Raw genomic sequence first — 14,553 nt, forward strand, 5'->3', positions numbered from 1 at the left:
GAACTTCTACTTCTTCTCCAATCATGATGCTATGAATCATGATGGCCCGGTCTAGAGTAACTTCAGACCGGTTGCTAGTAGGAATGATTGAGCGTTGGATGAACTCCAACCATCCTCTAGCCATGGGCTTGAGGTCATGCCTTCTCAATTGAACCGGCTTGCCTCTTGAATCTCTCTTCCATTGTGCGCCCTCTTCACATATGACTGTGAGGACTTGGTCCAACCTTTGATCAAAGTTGACCCTTCTTCATGGCCACAACTTCATAGAAGTGGTCTTGATGCACCCTTGAGATGAATCTCTCCATCTCTCATGACTCGGAGGTAGAAGCTTTTGCCTTCCCTTTCCTCTTTCTAGAGGTTTCTCCGGCCTTGGATGCCATAAATGGTTATGGAAAAACAAAAAGCAATGCTTTTACCACACCAAACTTAGAAGGTTTGCTCGTCCTCGAGCAAAAGAAGAAAGAAGAGAGTAGAAGAAGAAGAAATGAGGAAGAAGGGAGTGGCTTTGTGTTCGGCCAGAAGGGGAAGAAGTAGTGTTTAGGGTTTTGTGAAAATGAAGGAGGGAAGAAGGGTATTTATAGGAGAGAGGGGAGATGGGGTTCGGCCATATTGGGTGGGTTTGGGAGGGAAAGTGGTTTGAATTTGAAGGGTGAGGTTGGTGGGGTTTTATGAAGGATGGATGTGAGTGGTGAGGAGAAAGATGGGATTTGATAGGTGGAGGGGTTTTGGGGAAGAGGTAATGAGGTGATTGGTGAATGGGTGAAGAAGAGAGAGAGAGTGGTGGGGTTGGTGGGGATCCTGTGGGGTCCACAGATCCTGTGGTGTCAAGGAAAAGTCATCCCTGCACCAAATGGCATCAAAAATCACGTTTTGAGCCATTTCTGGCGTTAAACGCCGGGCTGGTGCCCATTCCTGGCATTTAACGCCAGGTTCTTGCCCTTTTCTGGCGTTTAACGCCAGTCTGGTGCCCCTTTCTGGCGTTAAACGCCCAGAATGGTGCCAGACTGGGCGTTAAACGCCCAACTGCTAACCTTACTGGCGTTTAAACGCCAGTAAGTTCTTCCTCCAGGGTGTGCTATTTTTCTTCCTGTTTTTCATTCTGTTTTTGCTTTTTCAATTGATTTTGTGACTTCTTATGATCATCAACCTACAAAAATCATAAAATAACAAAAGAAATAGATAAAATATAATCATTGGGTTGCCTCCCAACAAGCGCTTCTTTAATGTCAGTAGCTTGACAGAGGGCTCTCATGGAGCCTCACAGATACTCAGAGCAATGTTGGAACCTCCCAACACCAAACTTAGAGTTTGAATGTGGGGGTTCAACACCAAACTTAGAGTTTGGTTGTGGCCTCCCAACACCAAAATTAGAGTTTGACTGTGGGGGCTCTGTTTGACTCTGAATTGAGAGAAGCTCTTCATGCTTCTTCTCCATGATGACAGAGGGATATCCTTGAGCCTTAAACACATAGGATTTTTCATTTATTTGAATGATCAGTTCACCTCCATCAACATCAATCACAGCCTTTGCTGTAGCTAGGAAGGGTCTGCCAAGGATGATGGATTCATCCATGCACTTTCCAGTCTCTAGGACTATGAAATCAGTAGGGATGTAATGGTCTTCAATTTTTACCAGAACATTCTCTACAAGTCCATGAGCTTGTTTTCTTGAGTTGTCTGCCATCTCCAGTGAGATTCTTGCAGCTTGTACCTCAAAGATCCCTAGCTTCTCCATTACAGAGAGAGGCATGAGGTTCACACTTGACCCTAAGTCATACAGAGCCTTCTTGAAGGTCATGGTGCCTATGGTACAAGGTATGGAAAACTTCCCAGGATCTTGTCTCTTTTGAGGTAATTTCTGCCTAGACAAGTCATCCAGTTCTTTGGTGAGCAAAGGAGGTTCAGTCTCCCAAGTCTCATTTCCAAATAACTTGTCATTTAGCTTCATGATTGCTCCAAGGTATTTAGCAACTTGCTCTTCAGTGACATACTCATCCTCTTCAGAGGAGGAACACTCATCAGAGCTCATGAAAGGCAGAAGTAAGTCCAATGGAATCTCTATGGTCTCATTTTGAGCCTCGGATTCCCATAGTTCCTCATTGGGGAACGCATTGGAGGTCAGTGCACGCCCATTGAGGTCTTCCTCAGTGGCGTTCACTTCCTCTCCATCCTCTCCAAATTCGGCCATGCTTATGGCCTTGCACTCTCCTTTTGGGTTTTCTTCTATGTTGCTTGGAAGAGTACTTGGAGGGGGTTCAGTAACTTTCTTGCTCAGCTGTCCCACTTATGCCTCCAAATTCCTAATGGAGGACCTTATTTCAGTCATGAAACTTTGAGTGGTTTTGATTAGATCAGAGACCATGGTTGCTAAGTCAGAGGGGTTCTGCTTAGAATTCTCTGTCTGTTGCTGAGAAGATGATGGAAAAGGCTTGCCATTGCTAAACCTGTTTCTTCCACCATTATTGTTGAAACCTTGTTGAGGTCTCTCTTGATTCTTCCATGAGAAATTTGGGTGATTTATCCATGAAGAATTATAGGTGTTTCCATAGGGTTCTCCTAGGTAATTCACCTCTTCCATTGAAGGGTTCTCAGGATTATAAGCTTCTTCTTTAGATGAAGTATCTTTAGTACTGCTTGGTGCATTTTGCATTCCAGACAGACTTTGAGAAATCAAATTGACTTGTTGAGTCAATATCTTGTTCTGAGCCAGTATGGCATTCAGAGCATCAATCTCAAGAACTCCTTTCTTCTGACTTGTCCCATTGTTCACAGGATTTCTTTCAGAAGTGTACATGAATTGGTTATTTGCAACCATTTCAATTAGCTCTTGAGCTTCTGTAGGCGTCTTCTTCAGATGAAGAGATCCTCCAGCAGAGCTATCCAAAGACATCTTGGATAGTTCAGAGAGACCATCATAGAAAATACCTATGATGCTCCATTCAGAAAGCATGTCTGAGGGACACTTTCTGATTAATTGTTTGTATCTTTCCCAAGCTTCATAGAGGGATTCTCCATCCTTCTGTCTGAAGGTTTGGATTTCCACTCTAAGCTTACTCAATTTTTGAGGTGGAAAGAACTTTGCCAAGAAGGCATTGACTAGCTTTTCCCATGAGTCTAGACTTTCTTTAGGTTGTGAGTCCAACCAAGTCCTAGCTCTGTCTCTTACAGCAAAAGGGAATAGCATCAATCTGTAGACCTCAGGGTCAACCCCATTAGTCTTGACTCTGTCACAGATTTGCAAGAACTCAGCTAAAAACTGATGAGGATCTTCCATTGGAAGTCCATGGAACTTGCAATTCTGTTGCATTAGAGAAACTAATTGAGGCTTAAGCTCAAAGTTGTTTGCTCCAGTGGCAGGGATAGAGATGCTTCTCCCATAGAAGTCAGGAGTAGGTGCAGTAAAGTCACCCAGCACCTTCCTTGCATTGTTGGCATTGTTGTTGTTTTCGGCTGCCATGTCTTCTTCTTTGAAGAATTCGGTCAGGTCCTCAACAGAGAGTTGTGCCTTAGCTTCTTTTAGCTTTCGCTTCAAGGTTCTTTCAGGTTCAGGGTCAGCTTCAACAAGAATGCCTTTGTCTCTGCTCCTGCTCATATGAAAGAGAAGAGAACAAGAAAATGTGGAATCCTCTATGTCACAGTATAGAGATTCCTTGAGGTGTCAGAGGAAAAGAAAAATAGAAAAAAGAAGGTAGAAGAATTCGAACTTGATTAGATAGAGTTCGAATTGTGCATTAAGAAGGAGTCGTACTCCATAAATAGAAGGATGTGGGAAGAGAGGAAGAAGATTTTCGAAAATTCAATTAAAAAGATTTTGAAAACATCTTGAAAAAAACACTTAATTGATTTTCGAAAATAAAAGTGAGAAAGAAATCAAGTGATTTTTGAAAAAAAGATTTTGAAATTAGAAGTTAAAAAGATTTGATTGAAAACATATTTTGAAAAAGATGTGGGTAAGAAGATATGATTGAAAAGATTTGATTTGAAAACAATTTTAAAAGATATGATTTGAAAACAATTTTTAAAAAAAGATTTGATTTTAAAAATTAATGACTTGCCTAACAAGAAAAGATATGATTCAAACATTTAAACCTTTCTCAACAGAAAAGGCAACAACTTTGAGATGTTCAATCAAATCATTAATTGTTAGTAAGTATCTTTGAAAAAGGAAAGAAATTGATTTTGAAAACATTTGATTGAAAAGATATGATTTGAAAAAGATTTGATTTTAAAAAACTTTGAAAACTTGAAAAAAAATTGATTTTGAAAACAAAATCTTCCCCCTTGTGCCATCCTGGCGTTAAACGCCCAGAATGGTATCCATTCTGGCGTTTAACGCCCAAAATGCTACCTCTTTGGGCGTTAAACGCCCAACCAGGTACCCTGGCTGGCGTTTAAACGCCAGTCTGTCCTTCTTCACTGGGCGTTTTGAACGCCCAGCTTTTTCTGTGTAATTCCTCTGCCGCATGTTCTGAATCTTCAGTTCCCTGTACTATTGACTTGAAAATAGAACCAAGATCAAATAAACAAGGCATGCAAGACACCAAACTTAAGATTAGACACTAGACTCAAACAAGAAACATAAAATATTTTTGGTTTTTATGATTTTCTAATTTTTTTGTGCTTTTTTTTTTCGAAAATTATTAAAACAGAAAATAAAGGTTTCAGAATTCTCAATTTGAATTTCCAGGAATCATTGCAATGCTAGTCTAAGACTCCGGTCCAGGAATTAGACATGGCTTCACAGCCAGCCAAGCTTTCAACGAAAGCTTCGGTCCAAAACACTAGACATGGCCAATGGCCAGCCAACCCTTAGCAGATCATTGCTCCAATAGCAAAATTGATAGAGATCAACAAGCTATTGTGATGATCAGTTGAAACCTCGGTCCAATGAAATTAGACATGGCTTCTCAGCCAGCCAGATTTCAACAGATCATCATGAAACACTAGAATTCATTCTCAAGAACTCTGAAGAAAAATACCTAATCTAAGCAACAAGATGAACCGTCAGTTGTCCATACACAAACAATCCCCGGCAACGGCGCCAAAAACTTGGTGCACGAAATTGTGATCAATACTTTTCACAGCTCAAGAACAATCCCCGGTAATGAATCCAAAAACTTGGTGCTCAATACCATGGCATAAACACAACTTCGCACAACTAACCAGCAAGTGCACTGGGTCGTCCAAGTAATAAACCTTACGCGAGTAAGGGTCGATCCCACGGAGATTGTTGCTATGAAGCAAGCTATGGTCACCTTGTAAATCTCAGTCAGGCAGACTCAATTGGGTATAGTGATAAACGAATAAAGCATAAAGATAAAGATAGAGATACTTATGTATATCATTGGTGAGAGCTTCAGACAAGCGTATGAAGATGCCTTCCCTTCCATCTCTCTGCTTTCCTACAGTCTTCATCCAATCCTTCTTACTCCTTTCCATGGCAAGCTCATGTAGGGTTTCACCGTTGTCAGTGGCTACCTCCCATCCTCTCAGTGAAAACGTTGCCTATGCTCTGTCACAGCATGGGTAATCAGCTGTCGGTTCTCGGTCAGGCCGGAATAAAATCCATCGATTCTTTTGCGTCTGTCACTAACGCCCCCCCTGCTAGGAGTTTGAAGCACGTCACAGTCATTCAATCATTGAATCCTACTCAGAATACCACAGACAAGGTTAGACCTTCCGGATTCTCTTGAATGCCGCCATCAGTTCTCGCCTATACCACGAAGACTCTGATCTCACGGAATGGCTGGCTCGTTTGTCAGGCGAGGACTCGGTTGTCAGGCGATCAACCATGCATCGTGTATCAGGAATCCAAGAGATATTCACTAAGCCTCGTATGCTTGTAGAACAAGAGTGGTTGTCAGTCACTTTGTTCATGAGTGAGAATGATGATGAGTGTCACGGATCATCACATTCATCAAGTTGAAGAACAGGTGATATCTTGGAACAAGAACAAGCGGAATTGAATAGAAGAACAATAGTAATTGCATTAATACTCGAGGTACAGCAGAGCTCCACACCTTAATCTATGGTGTGTAGAAACTCCACCGTTGAAAATACATAAGAACAAGGTCTAGGCATGGCCGAATGGCCAGCCTCCCAGTGATCTAAGAACTAGATGTCCAAAGATGATCAAAGGATCTAAAAATAATCCAAAGATGAAAATACAATAGTAAAAGGTCCTACTTATAGAAAACTAGTAGCCTAGGGTGTACAGAGATGAGTAAATGACATAAAAATCCACTTCCGGGCCCACTTGGTGTGTGCTTGGGCTGAGCAATGAAGCATTTTCGTGTAGAGACTCTTCTTGGAGTTAAACGCCAGCTTTTATGCCAGTTTGGGCGTTTAACTCCCATTTAGGTGCCAGTTCCGGCGTTTAACGCTGGAATTTCTTGAGGTGAATTTGAACGCCGGTTTGGGCCATCAAATCTTGGGCAAAGTATGGACTATCATATATTGCTGGAAAGCCCAGGATGTCTACTTTCCAACGCCGTTGAGCGCGCTCCAATTGGGCTTCTGTAGCTCCAGAAAATCCACTTCGAGTGCAGGGAGGTCAGAATCCAACAGCATCTGCAGTCCTTTTGAGTCTCTGGATCAGATTTTTGCTCAGATCCCTCAATTTCAGCCAGAAAATACCTGAAATCACAGAAAAACACACAAACTCATAGTAAAGTCCAGAAAAGTGATTTTTAACTAAAAACTAATAAAAATATAATAAAAACTAACTAAAAGATACTAAAAACATACTAAAAACAATGCCAAAAAGCGGACAAATTATCCGCTCATCAGGAGCTCTGCAGCGTCTCGATGAATTAATACAATTACCTTTGTTTTCCATTTAAACACGCTTGTTCCTATCTAAGATGTTCATTCGCGCTTAAACATGAAGAAGGTGATGATCCGTGACACTCATCACCTTCCTCAGATCCATGAACGTGTGCCTGACAACCACCTCCGTTCTACATCAGATTGAATGAGCTTCTCTTAGATTCCTTAATCAGAATCTTCGTGGTATAAGCTTGAATTGATGGCGGCCACTCTTGAGGATCCGGAAAGTCTAAACCTTGTCTGTGGTATTCCGAGTAGGATTCAAGGATTGAATGGCTGTGACAAGCTTCAAACTCGTGATTGCTGGGCGTGATGACAAACGCAAAAGGATCAATGGATCCTATTCCAACATGATCGAGAACCAACAGCTGATTAGTCGTGCTGTGACAGAGCATCTGGACCGTTTTCACTGAGAGGATGGGAGGTAGCCACTAACAATGGTGACACCCTACATACAGCTTGCCATGGAAGGAGCCTTGCGTGTGGAAAAGGATTTCAAGGAAGAGTTGAAGTTCAAGGACAAAGCATCTCCAAAACCTCAGCATGTTCTTCATTAATAAAGTAACAATTACTTATTCCAAACACTTTTACTTCTTACAATTAAATCCAAATAACATTATTGACATCCTAACTAAGATTAATAAAATAAACATAGATTGCCTCAAACCAATAATCTCCGTGGGATCGACCCTTACTCACGTAAGGTATTACTTGGACGACCCAGTGCACTTGCTGGTTAGTTGTACGGATTGCAAATTCGTGCACCAGATTCGCCACAAGGTGGCGACTCCATATCATCCACAAATAAATGGGCAAGCTGAAGTCTCTAACAGAGAACTAAAAAGAATCCTGGAATGGACTGAAGTACCTGTAGAAACGATTGGGCAAGAAGCTTGGATGATCCTCTGTGGGCTTACAGAACAGCATTCAAGACTCCTATCGGGACCTCTCCATACCAGCTTGTGTATGGTAAGGCCTGTCATTTGCCCGTGGAACTGGAACATAAGGCCTACTGGGCAACCAGATTCCTAAACTTCGATGCCAAATTAGCTGAAGAAAAAAGATTGCTCCAGCTAAATGAGCTAGAGGAATTCAGATTCTCTTCTTTTGAAAATGCCAAGCTTTATAAAGAGAAATCGAAAAGGTGGCATGATAGAAAGCTATCATCTAGAGTCTTTGAACCAGGACAAAAGGTTCTGTTATTTAACTCTAGGCTCAGGCTATTCCCCGAGAAACTAAAATCCCGGTGGAGGGGACCATATGTGATTACAATTGTATCACCATACGGTTATGTGGAGCTTCAAGACATTGATTCTGATAAGAAGTTCATTGTTAATGGATAGAGAATCAAGCACTATCTTGAAGGTAATGTTGAGCAAGAGTGCTCAAGGCTGAGGCTAGATTAAAAGCTTAGCAAGGTCCAGCTAAAGACAATAAAGAAGCGCTTACTGGGAGGCAACCCAGCCATTGGCAAAACTTTTTTTGTTATTTTGCCCTATTCTTGATTTTATTTATTTATTTTTAAAGCATATAAGTTCAATGTTAATAAGGTAAAGAGTCAATTGCATAGGTTCACAGGGTTACAGAAGGATTCAGCACACAAAACAGAAAAAAAAAGCTCACTGGCAAGAAAACGCCAGTAAGAGGCACAATTGGGCGTTCAACGCCCAAAAGAAGCATCTACTGGGAGTTGAACGCCAGTAAGGATAGCCATCTGGGCGTTAAACGCCAGAAAGAAATATCTTCTGGGCGTTGAACGCCAGAAAGAAGCACCTTCTGGGCGTTTAACGCTAGATTTACAGCATCCTGGGCGTTCAGAAAAACGCCTAGTGATAAAGGAGTTCATGGCGTTCAACGCCAGAAAGAAGCAACAGCTGGGCGTTGAACGCCCAGGAGAAGCAGCATTTGGGCGTTAAACACCCAAAACATGCAGCATTTGGGCGTTTAACACCAGGATGGTGGGGAGGAGGTAAATTCATTTTTACTTCACAATTTTTATTTTAATTTTAATTTTCATGTTTTAAATCATGATTTCTTGCATAAACATGTTACAAACTCTTAATTCTAAAAATCTTTTAACCCTAATTTCTAAAAACACTACTTCAAAAATATCAAATGTATCTTAATCCATAAACATAAATCCTTTTTTTCAATCCAATCCAACTCTTTCAAATTTTCCAAAACAAATCTATCTCTTTTTCGTCTAAAATCTTTTCAACTCATCAATATCTTTTTCAAATCTCTACATTTTTTTTAAAATCCAGATTTATATTTTTCAAATATCTTTCATATCTTTTCAATTTTAAATCACATCTTTTCATATCATACGTATCTTTTCCAAATCACTTTTTCTATCATATCTTTTTCAAATAATTTTTGAAACCTACCCCCTACCCCTTAAATATTGGTTCGGCCTCTCCCCCTCTCCTCCACAAGTGGCGCCTAGCTCTCCTTCTATCCCTCTCCTTTCTTTTCTTTTGCTTGAGGACAAGCAAACCTCTAAGTTTGGTGTGTTTATCTGTGATCACTAAACCATACCCACTAAGATCATGGCTCCTAAAAGAAAACAACCCACTCCAAGAGGCAAGAAAGAGAGTATTCCAAAACCACTTTGGAATCAAGGGAAGTTCTTAACCAAAGAACATTCAGACCATTACTACAAAATAATGGGTCTAAGATCAGTGATCCCGGAAGTCAAGCTCGATCTGAAAGAAGATGAATATTCGGAGATCCAAGAGCAGATTTGAAACAGGAACTGGGAAATCCTAGCTAATCCTGAAACAAAAGTGGGAAGGAATCTGGTTCAGGAATTCTACGCTAATCTGTGGCAAACAGACAAGCAGAGAATATCTGGAACTGCCCTCTATGACTATCGGACCTTGGTCAGAGGAAAGATTGTTCACATCCACCCTGACAAAATCAGGGAGATCTTTAAGCTACCTCAGCTGAAAAATGACCCAGACTCCTTCAATAGAAGAATGATGAGAACAAACAAGGGCCTGGACAAGATTCTAGAGGATATATGCATCCCTGGAGCCAGGTGGACCACCAGTAGCAAGGGTGTTCCAAATCAACTCAAGAGAGAAGATCTCAAACCAGTCGCCAGAGGATGGCTGGACTTCATTGGGCGTTCTATATTGCCCACTGATGAGCGGATAATTTGTACGCTTTTTGGCATTGTTTTTAGTATGTTTTTAGTATGATCTAGTTAGTTTTTAGTATATTTTTATTAGTTTTTAGTTAAAATTCACTTTTCTAGACTTTACTATGAGTTTGTGTGTTTTTCTGTGATTTCAGGTATTTTCTGGCTGAAATTGAGGGATCTGAGCAAAAATCTGATCCAGAGACTCAAAAGGACTGCAGATGCTGTTGGATTCTGACCTCCCTGCACTCGAAGTGGATTTTCTGGAGCTACAGAAGCCCAATTGGCGCGCTCTCAACGGCGTTGGAAAGTAGACATCCTGGGCTTTCCAGCAATATATGATAGTCCATACTTTGCCCAAGATTTGATGGCACAAACCGGCGTTCAAAGTCACCTCAAGAAATTCCAGCGTTAAACGCCGGAACTGGCACCAAAATGGGAGTTAAACGCCCAAACTGGCACCAAAGCTGGCGTTTAACTCCAAGAGGAGTCTCTACACGAAAAATGCTTCATTGCTCAGCCCAAGCACACACCAGTGGGCCCGGAAGTGGATTTTTATGTCATTTACTCATCTCTGTACACCCTAGGCTACTAGTTTTCTATAAGTAGGACCTTTTACTATTGTATTTTAATCTTCTGATCTTTGGAACCTTTTTCTTTAGATCTTTTGATCACTTTGGGAGGCTGGCCTCACGGCCATGCCTAGACCTTGTTCTTATGTATTTTCAATGGTGGAGTTTCTACACACCATAGATTAAGGTGTGGAGCTCTGCTGTACCTCGAGTATTAATGCAATTACTATTGTTCTTCTATTCAATTCCGCTTGTTCTTGTTCCAAGATATCACCTGTTCTTCAACTTGATGAATGTGATGATCCGTGACACTCATCATCATTCTCACTTATGAACAAAGTGACTGACAACCACTCTTGTTCTACAAGCATACGAGGCTTAGTGAATATCTCTTGGATTCCTGATACACGATGCATGGTTGATCGCCTGACAACCGAGTGCTCGCCTGACAAACGAGCCAGCCATTCCGTGAGATCAGAGTCTTCGTGGTATAGGCGAGAACTGATGGCGGCATTCAAGAGAATCCGGAAGGTCTAACCTTGTCTGTGGTATTCTGAGTAGGATTCAATGATTGAATGACTGTGACGTGCTTCAAACTCCTAGCAGGCGGGGCGTTAGTGACAGACGCAAAAGGATCGATGGATTTTACTCCGGCCTGACCGAGAACCGACAGCTGATTAGCCATATGCTGTGACAGAGCATGGGAACATTTTCACTGAGAGGATGGGAGGTAGCCATTGACAACGGTGAAACCCTACATGAGCTTGCCATGGAAAGGAGTAAGAAGGATTGGATGAAGACTGTAGGAAAGCAGAGAGACGGAAGGGAAGGCATCTTCATATGCTTATCTGAAGCTCTCACCAATGATATACATAAGTATCTCTATCTCTATCTTTATGCTTTATTCGTTTATCACTATACCCATTTGAGTCTGCCTGACTGAGATTTACAAGGTGACCATAGCTTGCTTCATAGCAACAATCTCCGTGGGATCGACCCTTACTCGCGTAAGGTTTATTACTTGGACGACCCAGTGCACTTGCTGGTTAGTTGTGCGAAGTTGTGTTTATGCCATGGTATTGAGCACCAAGTCTTTGGAGCCATTACCGGGGATTGTTTTGTGTAAAAGTATTGATCACAATTTCGTGCACCAAGTTTTTGGCGCCGTTGCCGGGGATTGTTTGTGTATGGACAACTGACGGTTCATCTTGTTGCTTAGATTAGGTATTTTTTTTTCTCAGAGTTCTTAAAAATGAATTCTAGTGTTTCATGATGATCTGTTGAAATCTGGCTGGCTGAAAAGCCATGTCTAATCTTATTGGACCGAGGTTTCAACTGATCATCACAATAGCTTGCTGATCTCTACCAATCTTGCTATTGAAGCAATGATCTGCTAAGGCTTGGCTGGCCATTGGCCATGTCTAGTGTTTTGGACCGAAGCTTTCTTTGAAAGCTTGGCTGGCTGTGAAGCCATGTCTAATTCCTGGACCGGAGTCTTAGACTAGCATTACAATGATTCCTGGAAATTCAATTTGAGAATTCTGAAACCTTTATTTTTCTTTTTATATAATTTTCGAAAAAAAAAGCACAAAAAATTCACAAAATCATAAAAACCAAAAATATTTTATGTTTCTTGCTTGAGTCTAGTGTCTCATCTTAAGTTTGGTGTCAATTGCATACATTCATTCATGTGTCTTAAGGGTCTTCAAGTAATTCTTGATGATTTCTTACTTTGAACTTTGAATTCTATTGACTTGAGTGTTTTGTGTGTCTCATATGCATTCTAATTAGTGTCAGTAGTCTGCAAACTGCTAAGTTTGGTGTCTTGCATGCATTGTTATTTGATTTTAGTTGCATTTTGATTATTCCTCATTATTAAAAATCCAAAAATATTTTTAATTTGTGTCTTTTCAAGTCAATAATACAGAGAATTGAAGATTCAGAACATACTGCAGAGGAATCACACAGAAAAAGCTGAGCACTCAAAAATGCCCAGTGAAGAAGACAGACTGGCGTTTAAACGCCAGCCAGGGTACCTGGTTGGGCGTTTAACGCCCAAAAAGGTAGCATTTTGGGTGTTAAACGCCAGAATGGATACCATTCTGGGCGTTTAACGCCAGGATGGCACAAGGGGGAAGATTTTGTTTTCAAAATCAATTTTTTCTAAGTTTTCAAAGTTTTTCAAAATCAAATCTTTTTCAAATCATATCTTTTCAATCAAATGTTTTCAAAATCAATTTCTTTCCTTTTTTTTTAAGATACTTGCTAACAATTAATGATTTGATTGAACATTTCAAGTATGTTGCCTTTTCTGTTGAGAAAGGTTTAATGTTTGAATCATATCTTTTCTTGTTAGGCAAGTCATTAATTTTTAAAATCAAATCTTTTTAAAATTGTTTTCAAAACATATCTTTTAAAATTGTTTTCAAATCAAATCTTTTTAATCACATCTTTTTCAAAATAAGTTTTCAATCAAATCTTTTTAACTTCTAATTTCAAAATCTTTTTCAAAAATCACTTGATTTCTTTTCCACTTTGAATTTTCGAAAATTATCAATCAATTTTTCAAAATGTTTTTGACATCTTTTTAATTAATTTTCGAAAATTCTCTTCCCTTCCTCCCACATCCTTCTATTTATGGAGTACTACTCCTTCTTAATGCACAATTCGAACTCTATCTAATCAAGTTCGAATTCTTCTACCTCCTTCTTCTATTTTTCTTTTCCTCTGACACCTCAAGGAATCTCTATAACTGTGACATAGAGGATTCCACATTTTCTTGTTCTCTTCTCTTTCATATGAGCAGGAACAAAGACAAAGGCATTCTTGTTGAAGCTGACCCTGAACCTGAAAGGACCTTGAAGCAAAAGCTAAGAGAAGCTAAGGCACAACTCTCTGTAGAGGACCTAACCGAATTCTTCAAAGAAGAAGAACCCATGGCAGCCGAAAACAACAACAATGCCAACAATGCAAGGAAGGTGCTGGGTGACTTTACTGCACCTACTCCCAATTTCTATGGGAGAAGCATCTCTATCCCTGCCATTGGAGCAAACAACTTTGAGCTTAAGCCTCAATTAGTTTCTCTAATGCAACAGAATTGCAAGTTCCATGGACTTCCAATGGAAGATCCTCATCAGTTTTTAGCTGAGTTCTTGCAAATTTGTGACACAGTCAAGACTAATGGGGTTGACCCTGAGGTCTACAGACTGATGCTATTCCCTTTTGCTGTAAGAGACAGAGCTAGAATATGGTTGGACTCACAACCTAAAGATAGCCTGGACTCTTGGGAAAAGCTAGTCAATGCCTTCTTGGCAAAGTTCTTTCCACCTCAAAAATGGAGTAAGCTTAGAGTGGAAGTCCAAACCTTCAGACAGAAGGATGGAGAATCCCTCTATGAAGCTTGGAAAAGATATAAACAATTAATCAGAAAATGTCCCTCAGACATGCTTTCTGAATGGAGCATCATAAGAATTTTCTATGATGGTCTCTCTGAACTATCCAAGATGTCTTTGGATAGCTCTGCTGGAGGATCTCTTCATCTGAAGAAGACGCCTACAGAAGCTCAAGAGCTCATTGAAATGGTTGCAAATAACCAATTCATGTACACTTCTGAAAGAAATCCTGTGAACAATGGGACAAGTCAGAAGAAAGGAGTTCTTGAGATTGATACTCTGAATGCCATTTTGGCTCAGAACAAGATATTAACTCAACAAGTCAATTTGATTTCTCAAAGTCTGTCTGGAATGCAAAATGCACCAAACAGCACTAAGGATGCTTCATCTGAAGAAGAAGCTTATGATCCTGAGAATCCCTCAATGGAAGAGGTGAATTACCTAGGAGAACCCTATGGAAACACCTATAATTCTTCATGGAGAAATCACCCAAATTTCTCATGGAAGAATCAAGAGAGACCTCAACAAGGTTTCAACAACAACAATGGTGGAAGAAACAGGTTTAGCAATAGCAAACCTTTTCCATCATCTTCTCAGCAACAGACAGAGAATTCTAAGC

At 40.4% G+C, this 14,553-nt stretch overlaps 1 non-coding gene across 1 annotated transcript; it reads left to right on the forward strand.

Moving 5' to 3' along the window:
* The first annotated feature begins 2,944 nt into the window (after nt 1-2,944).
* Nucleotides 2,945-3,052, forward strand: LOC130965037 (small nucleolar RNA R71). Its single transcript, XR_009081095.1, has one exon. It is a non-coding gene; the product is annotated as a small nucleolar RNA R71 (small nucleolar RNA).
* The last annotated feature ends 11,501 nt before the right edge of the window (nt 3,053-14,553 follow it).

This window comes from Arachis stenosperma, chromosome 2 (assembly GCF_014773155.1).
Source record: "Arachis stenosperma cultivar V10309 chromosome 2, arast.V10309.gnm1.PFL2, whole genome shotgun sequence".
NCBI lineage: Eukaryota > Viridiplantae > Streptophyta > Magnoliopsida > Fabales > Fabaceae > Arachis > Arachis stenosperma.